This window comes from Lithobates pipiens, unplaced genomic scaffold (assembly GCF_037356315.1).
Source record: "Lithobates pipiens isolate NorthernLeopardFrog02 unplaced genomic scaffold, aLitPip1_a1.2 Scaffold_19, whole genome shotgun sequence".
NCBI lineage: Eukaryota > Metazoa > Chordata > Amphibia > Anura > Ranidae > Lithobates > Lithobates pipiens.
In genome coordinates this window covers 570,128,308-570,153,552 of record NW_027507764.1, presented here as the reverse complement: position 1 = coordinate 570,153,552, position 25,245 = coordinate 570,128,308, and the positions used below count along the sequence as shown (strand labels likewise).

The following is a 25,245-nucleotide window of genomic DNA, read 5'->3' as shown; positions in this document are numbered from 1 at the left end:
ACATGCAAAGGAACAGGAAATGAGGAAGGGGGCAAACACTTTTTCACACCACTGTATAAACATGGTATGTTCTAACATGTTTTGGTAGATTTTTAGACATTATTTGTAAAAAGTAGTTTTACTATTAAAGGTTGCTTTAAAACAATATGCACATATACTTTTTTTTATAAATGTATCTAGTTTTTATTGTTGCGATTTCATGTTTTCATGCGTTTGCCCCGTATTATACATGGTGATGGTTTATTATGTCTTTACGTTTTTGTTTATTTTGAAGTATTAGACTTTATTATATATGCGTACCTGTGATATGTTCATGTATCTATAGCAACTTTCTTTTTTTTGTTTACCATCTTGGTTTGTGGGTTATTTCCATGTTTTCCATTTTTCTATGTTTTCCTAGGGGCCTTGTATGTATTTATTTCTTCCCCCCCTTTTTTTTTTGGCCACGTGTGTTTGCAATTTAAAATCATTGAATGCATCAGGTGACATGTTTGAATCTGGTATATATTTGTCAAATAACATGTGGTCATTTAGCTATGACTAAGCAACAATGATGTTGTGAAACGCGTCAAGCTGCTTCTGTTGTCACATGAACATTGACTATTCATTACAATAAAGGCTTTTATTGGAGTGTGGCTGTCCAGAATTCATTTCTTCTATATTGGTTGTGCTGAGCCTGCACCTGGCTTCCACTTTAAGGAGGGCGTCTCCTTCAGAACACCACCTGGAGCGGTTCACCCTTTTGTTCCATGGGTTGAAGCCTTGACATCCATGCATTCACAGTAGAGCCCTCATTTTGAATGAGGCTGGGTCATTCAACCTAGAAAGAACAAGGACATCTTCTGACCAAGAAGAGGTACTGTTGGGGACAGCTCCAAATGAAGCTGAGTATTGCAGCCTGAGCTGCATAAAGAATGCTTTGACCGATCAAAAATGCTCCCCCATTTACAAATCCCATTATAAGCAGTGTAATCGGTGAAATAATTTCACTGCTGTTCTGCCTGAAGACCCAAAGATGCTAACAATTGCTGTGTCAGAACTTCAGAGCCAGGAAGGGGACGGGCATCCCTTCAATGAAGATTTTTCCAGGATCCATCTGCTTGAACTACACGAGGCATCCTTCATAACAGGTAAATAATGTGACTAAAGTTGTAAGTCATTTCTTTTAGTTAAATAGGTTGCTGGTTATTGGTAGGAGCACAAGTTGTCCAATGTTCCCTTTTAGGCTTATAAGATATAAATGCAACTTTTTATGTGAGTGTTTATTATTGTACACATTTTTTTTTCCAATCCTAGGAACTTGTGCAAACTTTTATCAAAGCACCATTTCAATTGGATCTCATCACTCACATAGTTTAGTGTGTTTTTTTTTTTTTGCTTTTTTTTTGCCATGATTGATCACTCTCAGAAGAAGACAAATTGGCCTGTTTCACGCCATAAAGTCAATTACATAATTAATTATTATTTTTTTTACTGTGGGACCACTACCTTGAGGTACGTTTCTATGAATCCCCTCTTGTTGTCTGAGATGGTATGTGTACCTGGCACCTCTTTTTCTTTTTTAAATATAAGCCACGCATTGTTACATATTCTATATAACAAAGTTATTTAAGACATGTTAGCCCCTGCCAGACCAAGATGAATAGTGCCAAGATGACTAGGAACAAGATGACCATAGCCAAGATGAATAGGAACAAGATGACCATGGCCAACATGAATAGTGCCAAGATGACTAGGGACAAGATGACCATAGCCAAGATGAATAGTGCCAAGATGACTAGGAACAAGATGACCATAGCCAAGATGAATAGTACCAAGATGACATGAATAGTGCCAAGATGACTAGGGACAAGATGACCATAGCCAAGATGAATAGTGCCAAGATGACTAGGAACAAGATGGCTATAGCCAAGATGAATAGTACCAAGATGACATGAATAGTGCCAAGATGACTAGAGACAAGATGACCATAGCCAAGATGAATAGTGCCAAGATGACCAGGAACAAGATGGCTATAGCCAAGATAAATAGTGCCAAGATGACTAGGAACAAGATGACCATCACCAACATGAATAGTGCCAAGATAACTAGGAACAAGATGACCATAGCCAAGATGAATAGTACCAAGATGACATGAATAATGCCAAGATGACTAGGGACAAGATGACCATAGCCAAGATGAATAGTGCCAAGATGACTAGGAACAAGATGGCTATAGCCAAGATGAATAGTGCCAAGATGACTAGGAACAAGATGACCATCGCCAACATGAATAGTGCCAAGATAACTAGGAACAAGATGACCATAGCCAAGATGAATAGTGCCAAGAGGAATAGGAACAAGATGACCATGGCCAAGATGAATAGTACCAAGATGACTAGGGACAAGATGACCATAGCCAAGATGAATAATGCCAAGATGACTAGGGACAAGATGGCCATAGCCAAGATGAATAGTGCCAAGATGACTAGGAACAAGATGACCATAGCCAAGATGAATAGTACCAAGATGACATGAATAGTGCCAAGATGACTAGGGACAAGATGACCATAGCCAAGATGAATAGTGCCAAGATGAATAGGAACAAGATTACCATAGCCAAGATGAATAGTGCCAAGATGACTAGGAACAAGATGACCATCGCCAACATGAATAGTGCCAAGATAACTAGGAACAAGATGACCATAGCCAAGATGAATAGTGCCAAGAGGAATAGGAACAAGACGACCATGGCCAAGATGAATAGTACCAAGATGACTAGGGACAAGATGACCATAGCCAAGATGATGAATGGAAGATGGAGAAGGGGCGTGTTCTTGTCAGACCATGTGTACTACTGTTTGGCCTAAAGACCAAAAGCTACTAGCCATTCCAGTGCTAGAAGTTCAGACCCAGGAGGAGCACTGGGCATCTCTAGTGAATATTTTTCCAGGATCCAGCTGCCTGAACAACATAAGACATCCTTCATAACAGGTAAGGTAGGTTTTTTTTTTTTTTGTTAAACATAAGTGATAGAAAAACCTCTTTAGGTTTAAATCAGATTGCTGGCCACTGCTAGCAGCACAAGATGTTCATGGTTCCCTTATAGCCATCTAACATATACAGTAAATGTAGCTTTTACATAGTTGGTAACATAGTTGGTAAGGCTGAAAAAATACACCAGTCCATCCAGTTAATCCTGTGGTGTGTGAGTGTGCTTTTCATATGTCTTCCTATTTATTACAGTTTTTTTTTCAATTCTAGGAACTTGTGTATACTTCTATCAAAGCATCCACTTGAATTGGCTCTCATTGCTCACTAGGGCTGCCACCATTTTGTCAAGCCAAACCCGAACACTTCAGCAGCATACGCAAATTTTTTTTGTAGTACATGAAATTGATTACCTCTGTACAGAGCAATCCACAGCATTTTTTACGTAGCATACACTATATATATATATATATATATATATATATATATATATATAAATTAATAACAAGAATTCTCCTTTACATCAGAGCCAACAGATCTACATCTGAATGCACAGTGTGTGTTCCCCTTTACATCTGATTCTGCAGTTTTTCCTTACATCTGAATCCACAGTGTTTCTCTTTACATCTGAATCTGCAGGAGAGGAGCGCGGAGGGTATGATGGGGCAGTATGTACAGGAGAGGAGTGTGGAGGTTATGATGGGCAGTATGTACAGGAGAGGAGTCCGGAGGGTATGATAGAGGCAGTATGTACAAGAGAGGAGTATGGAGGGGATGGTGGGGGCAGTATGTACAGGAGAGGAGTGTGGAGATGATGATGGGGACAGTTTGTACAGGAGAGGAGTGTGGAGATGATGATGGGGACAGTTTGTACAGGAGAGGAGTGTGGAGGGTATGATGGGCAGTATGTACAGGAGAGGAGTGTGGAAGGAATGATGGGGCAATATGTACAGGATAGGAGTATGCAGGGGATGGTGGGGGCGGTATGTACAGGAGACAAGTGCGGAAGGTATGACAGTGGGCAGTATGTACAGGAGAGGAGTGTGGAAGGAATGATGGGGCAGTATGTACAGGATAGGAGTATGCAGGGGATGGTGGGGGCGGTATGTACAGGAGACGAGTGTGGAATGTATGACAGTGGGCAGTATGTACAGGAGAGGAGTGTGGAGGGTATGATGGGTGCAGTATGTACAGGAGAGGAGTGTGGAGGGTATGATGGGTGCAGTATGTTCAGGAGAGGCATGTGGAGGGGATGATGGGGGCAGTATGTACAGGAAAGGAGTGCAAAGGGGATGATGGGGGCAGTATGTACAGGAGACGAGTGCGGAAGGGATGATGGGGGCAGTATGCACAGGAGAGGAGTACGGAGGGGATGATGGGGGCAGTATGTAAAGGAGAGGAGTGCGGAGGGTATGACAGTGGGCAGTATGTACAGGAGAGGAATGTGGAGGGGATGATGGCTGCAGTATGTACAGGAGAGGTGTGTGGAGGGGATGATGGGGGCAGTATGTACAGGAGAGGAGTGCGGAGAGTATGACAGTGGCAGAATGGGGAGGGATTTCTTGCAGTCTGTATGGGGTGACCAGGGAGTGATGTTGGGAAGATAAGGGAAGGAAAGTGACCATGGAATGATGTCCCTCAGCTGGGGTGTAGGAAGCGCCTCTGAGTGATGTATGTATTATGTGGTCTGGGGGTGATGCAAGCTGGGGGGAGTTGGGGGCTGAGAAGTGGTCAGATAGTGATGTCTATAATCAAAAAAAAAACTCTTGTGCTCATCTACTAATAATTACAATACTGATCAACGAAAACAATCTGGTGTAAGAAGTACATATCTATATACTATAATCCAGCCCCTAGCACTCTGTATGCCCAGATGATGTGAAGGTAGTTTATGACCATTCATGTAACCCTGTGTTATCCAAGCTCTGAGTCTGTACAATCAGAGGTGTAAACTCATCACATAATCACAGGGTTACATGAATGGTCATAAATGACTTCACATTATTTGGACTGAGCATTAGTGATGGACGAACTTCCGACGGGACGTTTCGCGAACGCGAAACGCGAACGGGCACAAACGTTCGCGAAAACGACCGTTCGCCGCGGGCTCCATTGACTTCAATGGGAGGCGAATTTCGCAAACCTTTAGGTCGAATTTGCGGCCACGGGGTAATTATTAGGGGGTAGCACGTAGTCCCACCACCTGGACAATAGCATAATACATGTATGAGGTGAATTTGGGATCGATAACTACAAGCATTTTTTTTTTATTTGGGAAATTGTTCTGACAATTCAGGACTATGGAGCTAATGAAGGCAATGGAGGAGAGGGAAGGTCAGGGACCAGGGTAGGCAAACAAGAGGGTGCAGGAGATACAGAGCACTGACAGCAGCACCGTAATACAGAGCACTGACATCAGCACCGTGACATACAGCGCTGACAGCAGCTCCGTGACATACAGCGCTGACAGCAGCTCCGTGACATACAGCGCTGACAGCAGCTCCGTGACATACAGCGCTGACAGCAGCTCCGTGACATACAGCGCTGACAGCAGCTCCGTGACATACAGCGCTGACAGCAGCACCGTGACATACAGCGCTGACAGCAGCTCCGTGACATACAGCGCTGACAGCAGCTTGACAGCAGCTCCGTGACATACAGCGCTGACAGCAGCTCCGTGACATACAGCACTGACAGCAGCTCCGTGACATACAGCGCTGACAGCAGCTCCGTGACATACAGCGCTGACAGCAGCACCGTGACATACAGCGCTGACAGCAGCTCCGTGACATACAGCGCTGACAGCAGCTCCGTGACATACAGCGCTGACAGCAGCTCCGTGACATACAGCACTGACAGCAGCTCCGTGACATACAGCGCTGACAGCAGCTCCGTGACATACAGCGCTGACAGCAGCACCGTGACATACAGCGCTGACAGCAGCTCCGTGACATACAGCGCTGACAGCAGCTCCGTGACATACAGCGCTGACAGCAGCTCCGTGACATACAGCGCTGACAGCAGCTCCGTGACATACAGCGCTGACAGCAGCTCCGTGACATACAGCGCTGACAGCAGCTCCGTGACATACAGCGCTGACAGCAGCTCCGTGACATACAGCGCTGACAGCAGCTCCGTGACATACAGCGCTGACAGCAGCACCGTAAGCAGCCCCAGGAGGAAGTCAGCACAGCACAGGGATGGTGTGATCCCCTCATAATAAGAACCCCCAGGAGGAAGTCAGCACAGCACAGGGATGGTGGGAGCCCCTCATAATAAGAACCCCCAGGAGGAAGTCAGCACAGCACAGGGATGGTGGGAGCCCCTCATAATAAGAACACCCAGGAGGAAGTCAGCACAGCACAGGGATGGTGGGAACCCCTCATAATAAGCAGCCCCAGTAGAAATATGACACCGCTCAACCTCTTCAAAGAGGAGGGTAGGGGCATATAGTACGGTGTGCTTTTTTGGGTCAGGGAAGTGAGCCAAATGAATTAAGAAGGTCTGTGTGCTTGATTCCAAAAATTGTTTATAGACATATACATGGTCTACTGATCACATGTGTTGAATTCCTCCGAGATCCATGCCTCATTCATTTTTAGAAATGTGAGGTAGTTAACACTGTCGTGAGCTAGGCGAGTACGCTTATCGGTCACAATCCCCCCTGCTGCGCTGAACGTCCTTTCGGACAGGACACTGGATGAGGGGCAAGCCAACAGTTCGATTGCAAATTGGGCAAGCTCTGGCCAGAGGTCAAGCCTGCCCACCCAGTAGTCTAGGGGTTCATCACTCCTCAGAGCGTCCACATCGGCCGTTAACCCAATGTAGTCGGACACCTGACGGTCTAGGCGTTCCCTGATGCTGGATCCGGATGACACCTGTCGATGGGTCGGCTGAAAGAATGACCTCATATCCGAAGTCACCAACACATCTTCAAACCGGCCTCTTCTTGCAGGCGCTGTTGGATTGGTACCCGCAAATCCTTCTCTGGGAGTGGGAATTGCTCCTCTGCCAGCGCACGCAAAAGCAGAATGCAGCATTTCTCGAAGCAAGGCCTGGAAGTGCTGCATTCTGACAGCCCTCTGCGACGGCGGTAACATTTCCGCCATTTTGTGTTTGTACCGGGGATCTAAGTACGTTGCCACCCAGTACTGGTCCTTGACCCTCATGCTTTTTATACGGGGGTCCCTATTAAAACACTGGAGCATGAAGGCCCCCATTTGCACTCAAGCGGAAGGTATGTGGTGGTGGTGGTGTTGTTGGTGGTAGTGTCTTTGGGGGTGCACATAGCAGAGAGTGAAGAAGAGGGTGCAGATCGAGAGGATGAGGAGGGTGCAGAAGAATAAGGCTGAGTGAGCCACTCAACCAAGTCTGGTGCGTCCTTTAAAGTAATTGAACGCACCTTCTGCAACTTCCCACTTTGGCTCAAGGCTGTTGCTCCTGCCCTACCCCTACCACCCCTGCGGAAGGGCCTGCCTCTTCCTCTGCCTGTCATTTTTTAAATCACCCTGTGACAAAACTCTTAGTCCCTATACCGCTGAAGGACTGCTGCAGTATAGGGCAGCGGTCAGCAGTAGTGCACGTCAACCCTATGTATTGTGGACCGATAGCGGTCCTTACAGAACAGCAGACTGTACTGCACTCAGGCCTATGTACCGTAGCACCCTATACCAAGTTACCAGTCCTTATAAAAACTTTTGTGGACCAAGCAGGTTGTGTGTTAGTGATTAGCAGACTGTACGTCAGTCCCTATACCAATGAAGGACTGCTGCAGTATAGGGCAGCGGTCAGCAGTAGTGCACGGCAACCCTATGTATTGTGGACCGATAGCGGTCCTTACAGAACAGCAGACTGTACTGCACTCAGGCCTATGTACCGTAGCACCCTATACCAAGTTACCAGTCCTTATAAGAACTTTTGTGGACCAAGCAGGTTGTGTGTTAGTGTTTAGCAGACTGTGCGTCAGTCCCTATACCGCTGAAGGACTGCTGCAGTATAGGGCAGCGGTCAGCAGTAGTGCACGGCAACCCTATGTATTGTGGACCGATAGCGGTCCTTACAGAACAGCAGACTGTAACGCACTCAGGCCTATGTACCGTAGCACCCTATACCAAGTTACCAGTCCTTATAAGAACTTTTGTGGACCAAGCAGGTTGTGTGTTAGTGATTAGCAGACTGTACGTCAGTCCCTATACCAATGAAGGACTGCTGCAGTATAGGGCAGCGGTCAGCAGTAGTGCACGGCAACCCTATGTATTGTGGACCGATAGCGGTCCTTACAGAACAGCAGACTGTAACGCACTCAGGCCTATGTACCGTAGCACCCTATACCAAGTTACCAGTCCTTATAAGAACTTTTGTGGACCAAGCAGGTTGTGTGTTAGTGATTAGCAGACTGTACGTCAGTCCCTATACCAATGAAGGACTGCTGCAGTATAGGGCAGCGGTCAGCAGTAGTGCACGGCAACCCTATGTATTGTGGACCGATAGCGGTCCTTACAGAACAGCAGACTGTAACGCACTCAGGCCTATGTACCGTAGCACCCTATACCAAGTTACCAGTCCTTATAAGAACTTTTGTGGACCAAGCAGGTTGTGTGTTAGTGTTTAGCAGACTGTGCGTCAGTCCCTATACCGCTGAAGGACTGCTGCAGTATAGGGCAGCGGTCAGCAGTAGTGCACGGCAACCCTATGTATTGTGGACCGATAGCGGTCCTTACAGAACAGCAGACTGTAACGCACTCAGGCCTATGTACCGTAGCACCCTATACCAAGTTACCAGTCCTTATAAGAACTTTTGTGGACCAAGCAGGTTGTGTGTTAGTGTTTAGCAGACTGTGCGTCAGTCCCTATACCGCTGAAGGACTGCTGCAGTATAGGGCAGCGGTCAGCAGTAGTGCACGGCAACCCTATGTATTGTGGACCGATAGCGGTCCTTACAGAACAGCAGACTGTAACGCACTCAGGCCTATGTACCGTAGCACCCTATACCAAGTTACCAGTCCTTATAAGAACTTTTGTGGACCAAGCAGGTTGTGTGTTAGTGTTTAGCAGACTGTGCGTCAGTCCCTATACCGCTGAAGGACTGCTGCAGTATAGGGCAGCGGTCAGCAGTAGTGCACGGCAACCCTATGTATTGTGGACCGATAGCGGTCCTTACAGAACAGCAGACTGTAACGCACTCAGGCCTATGTACCGTAGCACCCTATACCAAGTTACCAGTCCTTATAAGAACTTTTGTGGACCAAGCAGGTTGTGTGTTAGTGATTAGCAGACTGTACGTCAGTCCCTATACCAATGAAGGACTGCTGCAGTATAGGGCAGCGGTCAGCAGTAGTGCACGGCAACCCTATGTATTGTGGACCGATAGCGGTCCTTACAGAACAGCAGACTGTAACGCACTCAGGCCTATGTACCGTAGCACCCTATACCAAGTTACCAGTCCTTATAAGAACTTTTGTGGACCAAGCAGGTTGTGTGTTAGTGATTAGCAGACTGTACGTCAGTCCCTATACCAATGAAGGACTGCTGCAGTATAGGGCAGCGGTCAGCAGTAGTGCACGGCAACCCTATGTATTGTGGACCGATAGCGGTCCTTACAGAACAGCAGACTGTAACGCACTCAGGCCTATGTACCGTAGCACCCTATACCAAGTTACCAGTCCTTATAAGAACTTTTGTGGACCAAGCAGGTTGTGTATTAGTGTTTAGCAGACTGTGCGTCAGTCCCTATACCGCTGAAGGACTGCTGCAGTATAGGGCAGCGGTCAGCAGTAGTGCACGGCAACCCTATGTATTGTGGACCGATAGCAGTCCTTACAGAACAGCAGACTGTACTGCACTCAGGCCTATGTACCGTAGCACCCTATACCAAGTTACCAGTCCTTATAAGAACTTTTGTGGACCAAGCAGGTTGTGTGTTAGTGTTTAGCAGACTGTGCGTCAGTCCCTATACCGCTGAAGGACTGCTGCAGTATAGGGCAGCGGTCAGCAGTAGTGCACGTCAACCCTATGTATTGTGGACCGATAGCGGTCCTTACAGAACAGCAGACTGTAACGCACTCAGGCCTATGTACCGTAGCACCCTATACCAAGTTACCAGTCCTTATAAGAACTTTTGTGGACCAAGCAGGTTGTGTATTAGTGTTTAGCAGACTGTGCGTCAGTCCCTATACCGCTGAAGGACTGCTGCAGTATAGGGCAGCGGTCAGCAGTAGTGCACGGCAACCCTATCTATTGTGGACCGATAGCGGTCCTTACAGAACAGCAGACTGTACCGCACCCAAGCCTATGTACCGTAGCACCCTAGACAGACCAAGTTACCAGTCCTGATAAAGAGCTTTGTGGAACAAGTGAGTTGTGAATGATTAGCAGACTGCAGCAGAAGGGCAGCAGTCAAGTATAATATTCTTTCTATATTTGGAAGAAAGAATATTATACGTGTACAAGCCTATTACCGTACCACTGATACCAGTCCTGAAAAGAACCTTTGTGGAACTAATAGTAACAGCAAGTCTTTAAAATTATCCTCACTGCCTGACACACTGCTTCCTGCCTGTCCCTATACAAATTGGCAAAAAAGAGTAGGCTGGAACGATTAGCTGGAACAGCTCTTTTGTGGACCTGATAGTAACAGCTAATGATGATGATGATGATGATGATGAAGAAAGACTAATCTGGCTGAGCTGTCCCTAAAATAGCAGCATACAGCGCTCTGTCCCTTTATCTAAACTGACAAAAGAAACTCAGGCTGCTGACCTAACACCTATACCAGTCCTGAAAAGAACTTTTGTGTACCAAATAGCTAGCGTTTTCTCTGTCCCTACTCCACACAGGATCCTTTCCCTACAGTGACAGAAGAAAGAATGTAAAATGGCCACCGGATCGGGTGTATTTATAGGTTAGGGGGAATGTCCAAGTGTCCATGAGCTGTCATGTCTCAATTGGTTGTCCTGTAACACATGATAAACGTGTCACGAAAGGTTAAAGTTCTTGTATACATTAAACACGTAAGTCCGCCGGGGCGAACGACGGAAAAAGGCGTTCGAACCCGCGGACGGCGAAAGTCGGAAATTCGCCGCGAAACGACCGCCGGGCGAACCGTTCGGCCATCACTACTGAGCATTTGGGGGTGTTTGTACAGACAGGTGTTCAGGCTTGGGAGATATCTGTCAGCTGTGATCAGGGTGCAGACTCCCCCCCACACACTATCTCTTCTGATTCTCCTGTCACCTTAACCCCTTCACTGCATCAGTAAAACAAATCCTCCTGGGAGTTTACAGCTTTCCACCCTAGGGGACTTTTCTCACAAAAAAAAAAAAATCTGCTCACCTCCTCCCTTCCTGTAGTGTGAGCAGCAGCCAGCCTGACAATATCCACAGTGAGCTCCGCCTCCCGGCTTTTCTCAGCACATCACACTGGTGATTGGAGGGGGGGTTTGAGTTAGAGATCCCCTGCAGGAGACTGGAGGGGAGAGACAGAAAGGATCTTTGGATTCCCAACACACCACAGGCACAGTGTATTTATTTAGAAGAAATGCCGCTCCTGCTGTCTTTACAGTGGCAGGTATGCTAATGTTGCCCCCCCCCCACCCGAATGGTCCGTCCCTGGTCTGGGCTGAGTAATGTGTCTGACTGTCAAGCAGTACAAAACCTGGGGACATGAATCAAGACCCGGACTGTCCGGGTAAATCCCAAACAGGTGACAACCCTTTCGCTCACATATAGTTTAGTGTATATATATATATATATATATATATATATATATATATATATATATATATATATATATGTTTTTTTTTATTATTCTCAGTAGAGGAGGAATTGGCATGTTTAATGACTTAACGTCAATTTATATACTTAATTAAATTTTTTACAGTGATGTAAGTGGAAGTAGTTGCATTTTAATGAAATGTCTACCTCAATCCTTTAAGTACTGTACTGGGGTATCTTGCTCTGTATCTCCCCTCACGTTGGCTATCATTAAGTGCAAACCATTCTTTTGGGACTCTGGGATGGTAACTGTGTACCTGGCGCCTCTTGTTTAAAATATAAGCCACATATTAAGTGGTATAGATTTTACATAGCTTACAGCTGGATTCACACTATTGCGAATTGGATGGAAGCTTCCCCGCATCCAATTTGCATAGCAGGAGATTGTGATCGACTCTCTATGGAGCCAGTACACACATCACTGCAGCGGTTCTGGTGCGAATTATACAGGAGTCTTGTGCGTCTTTTGCTGATTTTCAGAAGCAAATTCAGCTGAAAATTCGAGCTGAAATGGGAACTGAAACGGTGAATGGTGACGCATCGAACTGCTGCTGTTAGCCGCTGCATGCTCCAGTGTGAACCCAGCCTTAAGCTATTTAAGACATGTTAGCCCTTGCCAGATGAAGATGACTCAAGCCATTATGACTAGTGCCAAGATGACCATGGCCTAGATGACTAGGCCAAGATGACTAGGGCCAAGATGGCTAAGACTGAGATGAGTAGGGCCAAGATGACTAGGGCCAAGAAGGCTAACGCCAAGATGACTAGTTGCAAGATAACTAGGGATACGTTGACTAGGCCAAGATGACTAGTGACAAGATAACTAGGGATAAGATGACTAGTGCCAAGATGACCATGGCCAAGATGACTAGTCCAAGACGACTAGGGCCAAGATGGCTAAGACTGAGATGACTAGGGCCAAGATGACCACGGTCAAGATGACTAGGGCAAAGAAAACTAGGGCCAAGATGACTAGGGCCGAGATGGCTAAGGCCAAGATGGCTAACGCCAAGATGACTAGTTGCAAGATAACTAGGGATATGTTGACTAGGCCAAGATGACTAGGGCCAAGATGGCTAAGGCCAAGATAACAGGGGCCAAGATGGCTAAGGCAAAAATGACTAGTGACAATATAACTTGAGATAAGATGACTAGGGCCAAGATGACCATGGCCAAGATGACTAGGGCTGAGATGGCTAAGGTGAAGATGGCTAACGCCAAGATGACTAGTGACAAGATAACTAGGGATAAGATGACTAGGGCCAAGAAGAGAAGCTCCGCTATACCTAATGGAGAAAATAAATCATTACACACCAAACCGCAGTCTTCAATCAGCCAACAAAAACCTCCTCCTCGTGCCCAAAGCCCGGTATAAATCCAAGGGGGATCGGAGATTCGCTGTCCAAGGGCCCCGGCTATGGAATGCTCTACCAATCAACATCCGCCTGGAAGAAAATCACCTGGCTTTTAGGAAAAAACTCAAGACCTTCCTCTTTTAGCAGATGATCAAAGCTCGCCACAGCGCCTAGAGGCGATTCAGTTCGCATTGTGCGCTATACAAGTATTTCATTCATTCATTCATTCAAGATGACCATAGCCAGGATGATGTAGGCCAGGACGATGACAGCCAGGACAGCTTTGATGTAGGGTTTTGAGAAGGCCAGTGAGAAAGCACAGCTACTTCTATGTTAAGTGAGATTAAAACACTTCTATTGAAAAAATATTAAAGATGAATGCTACCTTCATAGAACAGAATGTGTTTATATATCCTCACAGCATCACATACCCCCAAAAAAAAAACAGGATATCATTTAAAATGTAAATGCACTTTCAGCAGTCATCACATCCTCCGTCTCTCCAGACACTTCTCATTACTAATAAACATAATTATCCTTCCTTGCAGGTACTCCGACTCCAGTTTTGTTTCTCTGCTATACACCAGTCCTTGTATTCCGAAGCGTATACACTGTATGCTTTTGCCAAGTAATGTTGCCCCTAAAGCTTCTTCCAAGTAAGGATATGAATTGATGTGGATGTGTCATTTGGGGAAAGGCACTGGAGAATGATGGGACAGTGACTGGAGCCATAGTTTGTACAGCATTATCTGGCTCTGGGAAAGCTGGATAGTGGAGCGCAGGGTTATGTTCAATAGTGATGAGGAGAGCTTCAAGAGGGAAACAATTAACGGTTGATTTACTAAAACTGGGGAGTGCAAAATCTGGTGCAGCTGTGTATGGTAGCCAATCAGCTTCTAACTTCAGCTTGTTTAATTAAGCTTTGCCAAAAGAAAAAAAAAAACTGGAAGCTGATTGGTTTCTATGCAGAGCTGCACCCGATTTTACACTCTCCAGTTTTAGCAAACCCCGTTGACAGTGGAAAGTTCCCTTTGACACCATTGATCTTTTTAGCAATCTGTAAGGAGGGAGACTTCCCACTGCCCATAAATGTAAGGAGCATTTAAGGAAAACAATAATGTATAATGAGTTGTAAATATACTCATTTTCAGCAAGGGTTCCTTGAGACTGGAAACTTATTTCAAGAGTTCCTCCATGTTAAAAAGGTTGAAAATGGCTATCTGTAACTATTGTAAATACTACATTAAAACCACTTCCCGACCGCCACACGCCGATATACATCCTGACTTTGAAGGAGGATATTGTTGTTATGACAGCAGCTAGCTGCCATAACCCCGGTATCCTCTTGTTCAGCCGGTGGTCTGCTTCAAGATAAAAGTGGTCTCTCCGCGAGATCAATTTTATCGGTGGCAGGAGAGGGACCCCCCCTCCCGACATGCTCCGGTGCCCTCTGCCGTTTAATGGAGTCGTCGGCAGCAGCAGAGGCGATTGGGTCCTCTCTGTGGCTAGGCATGGAAACGAGTGAGGGGAAGAGGCTGCTGCATTAATGGCAATGGTGAGGCTGCTGCATTGATGGCAATGGTGAGGCTGCTGCATTGATGGCAATGGTGAGGCTGCTGCATTGATGGCAATGGTGAGGCTGCTGCATTGATGGCAATGGTGAGGCTGCTGTATTAATGGCAATGGTGAGGCTGCTGCATTGATGGAAATGGTGAGGCTGCTGCATTGATGGCAATGGTGAGGCTGCTGCATTGATGGCAATGGTGAGGCTGCTGTATTAATGGCAATGGTGAGGCTGCTGCACTGGAGACAATAGTGAGGCTGCATTGATAGGGCTTGTGAGGCTGCATATGGGCACTGATCAGACTGCAAAGGTGGCACTGATCAGGCTGCATTGATGGCACTTTTGAGGCTGCATATGGGCATGGATCAGGCTGCATTGATGGCACTTGTGAGGCTGCATATGGGCATTGATCAGACTGCATTGATGGCATTGATCAGGCTGCATTGATGGCACTTGTGAGCCTGCATATGAACATTGATCAGGCTGCATTGATGGCGCTTGTGAGGCTGCATATGGGCATTGATCAGACTGCATTGATGGCACTGATCAGGCTGCATTGATGGCACTTGTGAGGCTGCATATGGGCATTGATCAGACTGCATTGATGGCATTGATCAGGCTGCATTGATGGCACTTGTGAGCCTGCATATGAACATTGATCAGGCTGCATTGATGGCGCTTGTGAGGCTGCATATGGGCATTGATCAGGCTGCATTGATGGCACTTGTGAGGCTGCATATGAACATTGATCAGGCTGCATTGATGGCGCTTGTGAGGCTGCATATGGGCATTGATCAGACTGCATTGATGGCACTGATCAGACTGCATTGATGGCACTTGTGAGCCTACATATGGGCATTGATCAGGCTTCATTGATGGCAATGGTGAGGCTGCAGATGGGCACTGACCCTTATTTTACTTCAAAGTTCCTTATTTAAAAAAAAAAAGTAAAAGTTTATTTCCTGAAACATCCCTCTTAAAATGAATGGGCATGTTATATGCCAATAAAAACGGTATATACTTTTTGTTCTAAGGTGGCTTTGCTGTGCTACACACTGCTCCAATGGTGGGCTTTTATATTCCTTTAGTTGTTCTGGGTTATTCTTTATCTTAAAAACATTCATGACATTTGTTTTATGTATTATGTGAATAATTTGCTAAACTGTTAAACTAGTGCAAGAGGCAGATGTGCTTTCTGAAGCCATCATAATTAGTCCATGCTATCGGAATGGACCACCGGAACTCCCAACTAGGATTCATCACAGCAGTGTTACAGTAAGTGAAAATTTAAGGTACCACTTCACCTTCTTCTATTAGTATAGTAGGGCCCCTACCACATTCATGTAGAGACCCATCTTAGGCAACAAGCAAGAGTTTAGTAAAATAAATAAATAAAAAGAGACATCACTTACCATCAGTGTGATGTGTCTCTAGAGCTGCCGCCTCCTCTATTAGGTGAAACCTTCATCTATTGTTCCCCTACCATGACTCCCGATTTTGTAATCTTTTGGTGCGGCAGGGGGGTAATAGAGCCTACAGAGCAGTGACAGGCACTCATCAAGGCGACTATGCCTGCCTTATCTGTCCACCTCCTCCATTCATAGAAGCCACGCTACTGCTACTATGACTGACACGTGATCTATGAATGGAGGATGGGCAGAAGACTTAAAGGTCCACCTCCTCCATTCAGAGATCATGTTTCATTCATAGAAGCAATAATACAGCTTCATTGAATGGAGGCGATGGGCAGAAGGGGCAGGCATAGCCGGGCACTTTTTTAACCCCTGCTGCACCAGAAGTTTATAGTAGCGGGGGTGAATGGAGGAGGATTTCACCTAATAGAAGAGCCCGCAGCACAAGGTACCCATCACACAGATGGTAAGTAATGTCACTTGTGTCAGTAGTCTGACATTTCATTATTCCTGATATGCGACTGCTGTACCATGTACTTGCATGAAAAAGTATCCTGTTCTCTTTGTATTGGTTTTCTTTGTATCGGTTCTCTTTGTATTGGTTCTCTTTGTATTGCAGCCTTTGTGTGAAGTTCCTGGTGATCCTGCAAGTCCCTCTGCATTCCTATTAAAAACTGACCACACTAGGCAGGAGAGCACAGTGGCTATATTGAGAACTGCTCCCCTCCATTGATCAGCCTTTTGCAGGCCCCGGCTTCTACCCCCCCCCCCCCCCGCACAGCCATTCACTGGGAACACCAGTATATGGCTATTTCTCCTCCCCTAGCTCTCTGAGCTCCTTATGCAGTTGAGAAGAAAGGGTATTTAATCTCTTTTATCTATACACAAATGTTGTGCCTTTTGTCAGGGCTGGCTTAGCCCTTCCTCCTCTGGGCTGGCCGCTCAGCTGTCGGCTAATTGCCAGCTCTCTTCTCTCTCCACAGTTACCAGCTGTTCCCGATGATGCTCATCTGGCCTGCCTATATAAAGTCTTCCAGCTCATTTCTCCATTGCCTTCATGTTTGGTCACATCACAAGGAACCATCTCCTGCTGTTGTTTCAAGACTGGCTTTCTAACATCCCTCATGGCTTCTTATCCTACTTGCAGTTGCTCTCCTTGGATCCCTGACGTCTGGATTGGCTGATTACCCGATCTGGTTTATGAACTCTGGCCTGGCTGACTACCCGATCTGGCTACTGGACTCTGGCTATGCTTGACTACGCTTTTTCCTATTTACCTTTTTATTTTTATTAATAAACAAGTGTGATTTGATCGTACTTCTCTCTCTCTGTCTGTTTCATGGTTCCTGTCACCTTTCTCTTCTATTTTCAACTGAATGGGTTGTTTTACAAAATTAGGGTTTACATATATTTTTTTTTAAGTAATCTTAGGCTGTAATCAATGGACTTCCTGCTTGTTCTATGCCACCAAATAGAATTTAAACCTAAACTAAAGCAGGGACATAATGACAGAACTGGAACTAAGTATGTTGAGGCCCCATAGCAAAACTGTTAAGGGGTTCTCAAAGGCAACTCCTTAGTGGAACAGAGCTTACCAAATGATATATGAGTTACATTTTTACTAAGGTAGCCATCAAATAAATGAATACCTATGTCATTTACTGTATGGCCAGACAGATCTGGAGCCTGTGCTTCTTAGCCTCATAGCAGTTGCATGGTGAGCTGTGGTTATAGTTCTGCCTTTGCATGGGTATGTTTGGTAGAAAATGCACTTTAAGCCCTTGTACACACGGTCGGAGATTCCGTCGGAATGTGTCCTATCGGACCGTGTCGTCTGATAATCCGACTGTGTGTGGTATGCATCGGACTGATTCCGTCGGAATATCCGTCGGACCCAATTTTCCAACATGTTGGAAATATTTCCCGACCAACTGGGCTGATCAGACATACTCCGATCATGTGTAGAGAATTTTGATCGGACCAAGTGCCACGCATGCTCAGATCAAATTTCTACATCAAAGCTATTGGCTACTAGCCTGAATGTAGTCCCATCGTAACGAAATTACGTCATCACGTTCTGAAAGATCGGATTTTTTCGCCAACTTTGTCCGACCGTGTGTATGCAACAGTTTCGGACAAGATCCGACGGACAAAATCCGACGGATTTGGTTGTGGAAATCTCCGACCGTGTGTACAGGGGCTAAGACTTTAGACTTCTGCATGTAAGTGATGATAATTAGTCTGCAGTTTATGGGTGGGAATAGCTTTTTTGCATTACAAACAGGTAAGCCAAAGGGGTTCCCAGATAACCAGGTAGTAGGGTGGACTAGTGCACTAAAGCAATGCCTGATGCCAAGAATCTGAGCAGGTAGGCTGTATTCTCTATCCACTTCAGCCAAAATTTGTTTTTTGTTTTATTCTTTTTCTTGCTTTGGATAGCAAAGGAGAATTGGAAACAGGATAAGTCAGATTACTTTAGCTGTGTTTTTTCTGGAGTTGGACTTTAAACACTTAAGCCCCGGACCAATTTGCAGCCAAAGGACCAAGCCCCTTTTTGCGATTCGGCTTCGCTTTAACTGACAATTGCGTGGTCGCGCGATGTGGATCCCAAACAAAATTGACATCATTTTTTTTCCCCCCCACAAATAGAGCTTTCTTTTGGTAGTATTTGATCACCTCTGCGGTTTTTATTTTTTGTGCTATAAACAAAAATAGAGCGACAATTTAGAAAAAAATTCAATATTTTTTACTTTTTGCTATAATAAATATCCCCAAAAAATATATAAAAAACATTTTTTTTTCCTCAGTTTAGGCCGAAACGTATTCTTCTACATATTTTTGGTAAAAAAAAAATCGCAATTAGCGATTATTGATTGATTTGCGCAAAAGTTATAGTGTTTACAAAATAGGGGATAGTTTTATAGCATTTTTATTAATATTTTTTTTTTACTAGTAATGGCGGCGATCAGTGATTTTTATTGTGACTGCAACATTATGGCGGACACATCGGACATTTTTGACACATTTTTGGGACCATTGTCATTTATACAGCAATCAATGCTATTTAAATGCACTGATTCATGTGTAAATGACACTGGCAGTGAAGGAGTTAACCACTAGGGGCAGTGTAGGTGTTATGTATGACGTTATGTGTTTTTTTTTTATTGTAGTGGGGCGTGGCCTGGCATGTGACATCACTGATCATCCTTCCCTATAAAAGAGAACAGACGATTGGTGACAGCCACACTAGGAAGCACGGGGAGAGGCCTGATCACGGGACACCAGCGGCGATCGGGTCCGCTGGTCCCACGGCCACGGAGCTCAGGACCGGGTCTGGAGCGCGCCGCCGGCAGCGTGCTCCCGACCCACGGCTGGGCACTTAAAAAGCAACTTACCGGTACGTGATTGTGCCCAGCCATGCCATTCTGCCGACGTATATGTGCAGGAGGCGGTCCTTAAATGGTTAATCACATTATTACGGCCAAGTGTTTTTTGGTACACCTGGCTTGCAACTCGGAGGTCCATAGTTCAACACACACCAGAAACACAATCTTTATGAAGTCAGAATATTCTTTCCATGTTTGTGTGATTTGCTTTGGTTATCACCTAAAATTCAAAAAACGTATTGATTATATGGCAAACATTTGGTGGACACTTGGCCAACAGAGCCTGTACAAGCTTGTTGTACATCGCATTACAAAACCATGGGTACTAATATGTAGTTGTTTTCTCTCGTTGAGGCTATAACTCTTCTACACTCTCCTTTACCTCTACTCTTCAAGGAGGCCTTTCCACAATATTTTGGAGTGCGCCCATGGAAATTTGTGCCCATTCAGCCAAAAGTGCATTTTTGATCCATATACTGATGTTAGATGAGAAGACCCGACTCATATATGGCATTCCAATTCACCACAAAGGTGTTCAGGAGGGTGAAGGACAGGGCTCTGTGTAGGTCGCTCTGTGTAGGTCGCTAGAGTTACTCCACATCAAGCTCATCAAACCATGTCTTTATGGAGCTGGCTTTGTACACAGGGGCCACAGTCATGTCATGTCAGACCTTCACTAAACTGCTGCTCCTAGATTTGAAGTCCATAACTGTTTTAAATGTGTTTTTTGTAAACAGCTGAACTCCATAATTTGAAGGGATGTCCTCATGCTCATGGCCATATAGTATAGGATAAGCTGTTTCCTCCTAGGTGTGTGTGTGTGTGTGTGTGTGTGTGTGTGTGTGTGTGTGTGTGTGTGTGTGTGTGTGTGTGTGTGTGTGTGTGTGTGTGTGTGTGTGTGTGTGTGTGTGTGTGTGTGTGTGTGTGTTTTAGCTATCTGGAAGGGCATAATTCTTTCCAGTTACCACAAGGAGCATTCTTCCCACAGACCATCACACTTTTGGATCATGAGTTGTAGATATAGTAATTTTGTCTCAGGGGTTCCCTGAGACCAGAAAGTTATTTCAAGGGGTCCTCTGTGTTTAAAAGATTGAGAAAAGCTGCTGTATGCTGTGCTGGGAACATATGAATGGTTTGTATATTCTGTAAAGCACTACAACAATTGTGAACATAATGTAAATGAATAAGTATATCATCTAACCTCTCCACTGGCATTATATTTAAAGTGGTTGTAAACCCTTACAAACCACTTTGACCTACAGGTAAGCCTAGATTAAGGCTTACCTGTAGGTCCAAGAAATATCTCCTAAAAGTATATGGTTTAGGAGATATTTGCCCGAAAATGCGGCGCGCAGGCGCACTGAGCGCGGCATTCTCAGCGACGGAGCTGCCGCGCATGTCGGCTCCCGTGCGCATGCGCGGGTGTGACGTCATCGCGGGTTCGCTGAATGATAGCGGCGGAGCTGCGAGACCCCACCAACAAGATGGATGCTGCGGACTACAGGGGACAGCGGCGACTTCGCTGGCTCCTGTGTCAGGTAAGTGACACATAATGGGCTACTATGCGATGCACACAGTCATAATTTTCAATTCACAGTGTTCCTTACTATGTGATATTCTTAATGTATTTTTAGGAATATACAGTATCTCGAAAAAATGAGTACACCCCTCACATTTTTTGTAAATGTTTTATTATATCTTTTCATGTGACAAAACTGAAGAAATGACACTTTGCTACAATGTAAAGTAGTGAGTGTACAGCTTGTACAACAGTGTACATTTGCTGTCCCCTCAAAATAATTCAACACACAGCCATTAATGTCTAAACCTCTGGTAACAAAAGTGAAAATGTCCAAATTGGGTCCAAAATGACAATATTTTGTGTGGCCACCATTATTTTCTAGAACTGCCTTTAACCTCTTGGGCATGGAGATCACCAAAGCTTCATAGGTTGCCACTGGAGTCCTCTTCCACTCCTCCATGATGACATCACAGAGTTGGTGAATGTTGGAGACCTTGCACTCCTTCACCTTCTGTTTGAGGATACCCCACAGATGCTCAATAGGGTTTAGGTCTGGAGACATGCTTGACCAGTCCATCACCTTTACATTCAGCTTCTTTAGCAAGGCAATAGTCATCTTGGAGGTGTGTTTGGGGTCATCATGTTGGAATACTGCCCTGTGTCCCAGTCTCCGAAGAGAGGGGATCATGCTTTGCTTCAGTATATCACAGTACATGTTGGCATTCATGGTTCCCTCAATGAACTGTAGCTCTCCAGTACTGGCAACACTCATTCAGCCCCAGACCATGACACTCCACCACCATGCTTGACTGTAGGCAAAATAAAACTTGTCTTTGTACTCCTCACCTGGTTGCTGCCCCATATGCTTGACACCATCTGAACCAAATAAGTTTTTCTTTGTCTCATCAGACCACAGGACATGGTTCCAGTAATCCATGTCCTTAGTCTGCTTGTCTTCAGCAAACTGTTTGCGGGCTTTCCTCTGGATCATCTTTAGCCATGCAGACCAATATGATGAAGGGTGCAGCGTATGGTCTGAGCACTGACAGGCTGACCCCCCAACCCTTCAACCTCTCCAGCAATGCTGGCAGCACTCATGCTTCCTGACGACGCTCACATGCAAAACGCGTAGGAGTTGTGGGAGACATACGGTCCTTGAATACAAGCCAGGAACAGGTCAGCCCAGTGGAGGGAGGCTAACACCACCAGCGGAACATCAGTGGCTTGCCCGATTTTAGAACGGTTTTCTCATTGCTGGAAAGGCTTGGCCAATAGACACATTGAAATGTGAGTGCAATACGTTTTTTTATTGATTTTTCCATTAAAGTTAAAACGGTTTTACACTATATTGGTTCCATTTAATTTTGTATGAATATATGGACGTTGAGGAATTCCTAACAGGAGGAATACGTTGTGGATTGGTTATCCGTTGAATGAACCGAAGGCTTACTGATTGGGGACATCTGGTGAGTGGCCATTCTGCTTGGTGACGGTGGCACAGTTTTGGTTATTTTAGTTGACACAAGTGGACTTTTGATTAGAAGATGATCGGTGATTAAGACGGCACAGTTGGAGCAATCAAATTAAAATATTGCACAATAAGGACGCTATATTTTTTGCAATTATAAATTAATGTCTTGTGTATATATTTTGGATAATATGGGGGCACAGTGATTATTTAGTGAATATAAGTATTATTAAGCATACATATTGAGAAGGGGGTAGTATAAATAGTGAGTGGGAGGCACAATCCCCTAAAGATATATATATACATCATTCACTTACCCTGGTTTTTCTGGGGGGGGGACTAGGACTGGGATTGCAGCGGACCCTCAAGCACAGCAAGGGGGAGGTTGAGCGCCGGTACAACTTGGTATTTTTAGCACTCATACATCTATTTCCCAATGAGAACCTCTGGATATAACGCTGAGCACGTACAATCAACTTCTTTGGTTGACCATGGCGAGGCCTGTTCTGAGTGGAACCTGTCCTGTTAAACCACTATATGGTCTTGGCCACCATGCTGCTGCTTAGTTTCAGGGTCTTGGCAATCTTCTTATAGCCTAGGCCATCTTTATGTAGAGCAACAATTCTTTTTTTCAGATTCTCAGAGATTTCTTTGCCATGAGGTGCCATGTTGAACTTCCAGTGACTAGTATGAGAGATTGACAGTGAATAACACCACCTTTAATACACCTGCTCCCCATTCACACCTGAGATCTTGTAACACTAATGAGTCACATCACACATGGGAGAAAAAAAATGGCTAATTGGGCCCAATTTGGACATTTTCACTTAGGGGTGTACTCACTTTTGTTGCCAGCGGTTTAGACATTAATGGCTGTGTGTTGAGTTATTTTGAGGGGACAGCAAATTTACACTGTTATACAAGCTGTACACTCACTACTTTACATTGTAGCAAAGTGTCATTTCTTCAGTGTTGTCACATGAAAAGATAAAATAAAATATTTATAAAAATGTACGGGGTGTGTTCGCTTTTGTGAGATACTGTATATATATATTTATATTTTTTTGGTAAAAAAACAAAACAAAAAAACCCCCAAAGGAATGTTAAGTTGCGATGTAGGACTGTTACATGTATCGCACACGAAACCAGACAGAAACACATAATTTGAATTCTGAATAGAAAGTTATTGAAAAGAGGATATTTAATAATTCTTAGAAGAGAAATCATCGGCAACATCTTATCATTTATAACGCACAGGTCTGAGATCCCTTTACGCTTGAAGAAAATAATGATGCGTCTTTTCCAAGCAATGTATCTCCTTGTAGGCACATTGGTGAGTATTGAGCGTTCCTGAAGCTGTCTGGATGGAGGGTGGAAGGAGGAGTCCCTGTAACACAAATGACAAAAGTGACACACAAGCTCAATAACAGGACAAATAAAACAACGTGCAATTATATGCGATATTGACATGGCGTGTGTAATGGACATGTGGGTCTTAGGTGACAACGTTTCATCAGGAGGGCATCAGGCTTTGACTTGCTCAAAGTGGACCTTTCATTATGTTTTACAAGTCTGCAAGAATGTATTCCTCATATGTAACAATATACAGGATAGTTACATAGGAAGGCAGGTTGAAAAAAGACATTAGTCCACCTAGTTCAATCAATGGAAAATAAACAAATAGAATAAATAGTAAAATAGAAATAAATAGAAAACCTTCATATACAGAATTCTATACCTAGTTTCGGGACAAGGTCAACCAGTGTTCAAGGCAAAAGATGGGAAACTGCATCTTCTTGCTGTGTGTGAGCACCCCCTGACCCGGAGCATGGCAGCCCAGCCTCCTGGTAGACGCTCCTTCTGCACTGAGGCAAAAACTTTTGAGGTACTCCTAGTGGTGGACTTTTGAAGGCATGTACAATAATTATCCAGAAAATATTTTTTTTTTTACAATATACCATACAAGATATATATAATTTTTATTTTTATTTGTATTTTTTACTAGGACTGCTCGCTTTTGCCCCAGTGTCTTTTCCGGGTGGGAGCCCAAAAGCTCCAACTGCCCACCAGTGTGGGGCGGGGGGGGGGTCTTGGTCCCTTTCTTTAACACCTTGCCAGTTTTGTGGCCTGTTCTATCGGAGTGATCATAGGGGAAGACCTCAAGGGGGGCAGAACAATTACCGTTAACAACTACCCTGGCTTTCCGTCGTGTTTTTAAAATGGAATGTCTTTACAACACACTGTTTTGAGAATGTAAGTGATAATTACAATAATGAAGCATTTTATGTATTTCTTTATAAAATTTGAATTATTTTGTCTAATGTGTACTCTATTCTCTGTCTTAATAGATTATATCTTACAGTTGTGCATATTCCCTGAAGGAGGATATTTTGTTTCTCCGAAACACGTAGGGTACTTGAAGTAACTAATATATGTACAGATTTTCAGTGTAGTTATACATTTCTTGTTTTATATATACCTTTCAACTTCTGTTTTTACCTTTTTCAACAAAATTATTATTTGATTTTTTGAAAAAATCTTTTCTGGATAATTATTGTATGTGCCTTAAAAGTCCACCACTAGGGGTACCTCAAAAGTTTTTGTTTCAAATTTTGGATGTGGCACACAAAAATTGTAAAATTATTGCCTCCCGTATATTTCTTCTGCACTGAGGAATGCAATGTCACTTATAAACACAAAAGCTGGCACAGGAAGCCAGCTTCTGTGTTTACAAGTGACAGCAGGAAAAACAGGGCTAGCCTAGAATGGTATCTTATTTGAGCACCCCCTGCTCTGG

At 44.6% G+C, this 25,245-nt stretch overlaps 1 protein-coding gene across 1 annotated transcript in view; it reads right to left on the bottom strand.

Moving 5' to 3' along the window:
- Positions 1-23,630: 23,630 nt before the first annotated feature.
- Positions 23,631-25,245, bottom strand: part of KHDRBS3 (KH RNA binding domain containing, signal transduction associated 3) — a 238,863-nt gene continuing 237,248 nt past the window's right edge. Inside the window, exon 13 of the transcript XR_013277716.1 lies at positions 23,631-23,835. The gene's annotated coding sequence lies outside the window, so the exon portion shown is untranslated. The remainder of the gene's footprint in view (positions 23,836-25,245) is intronic.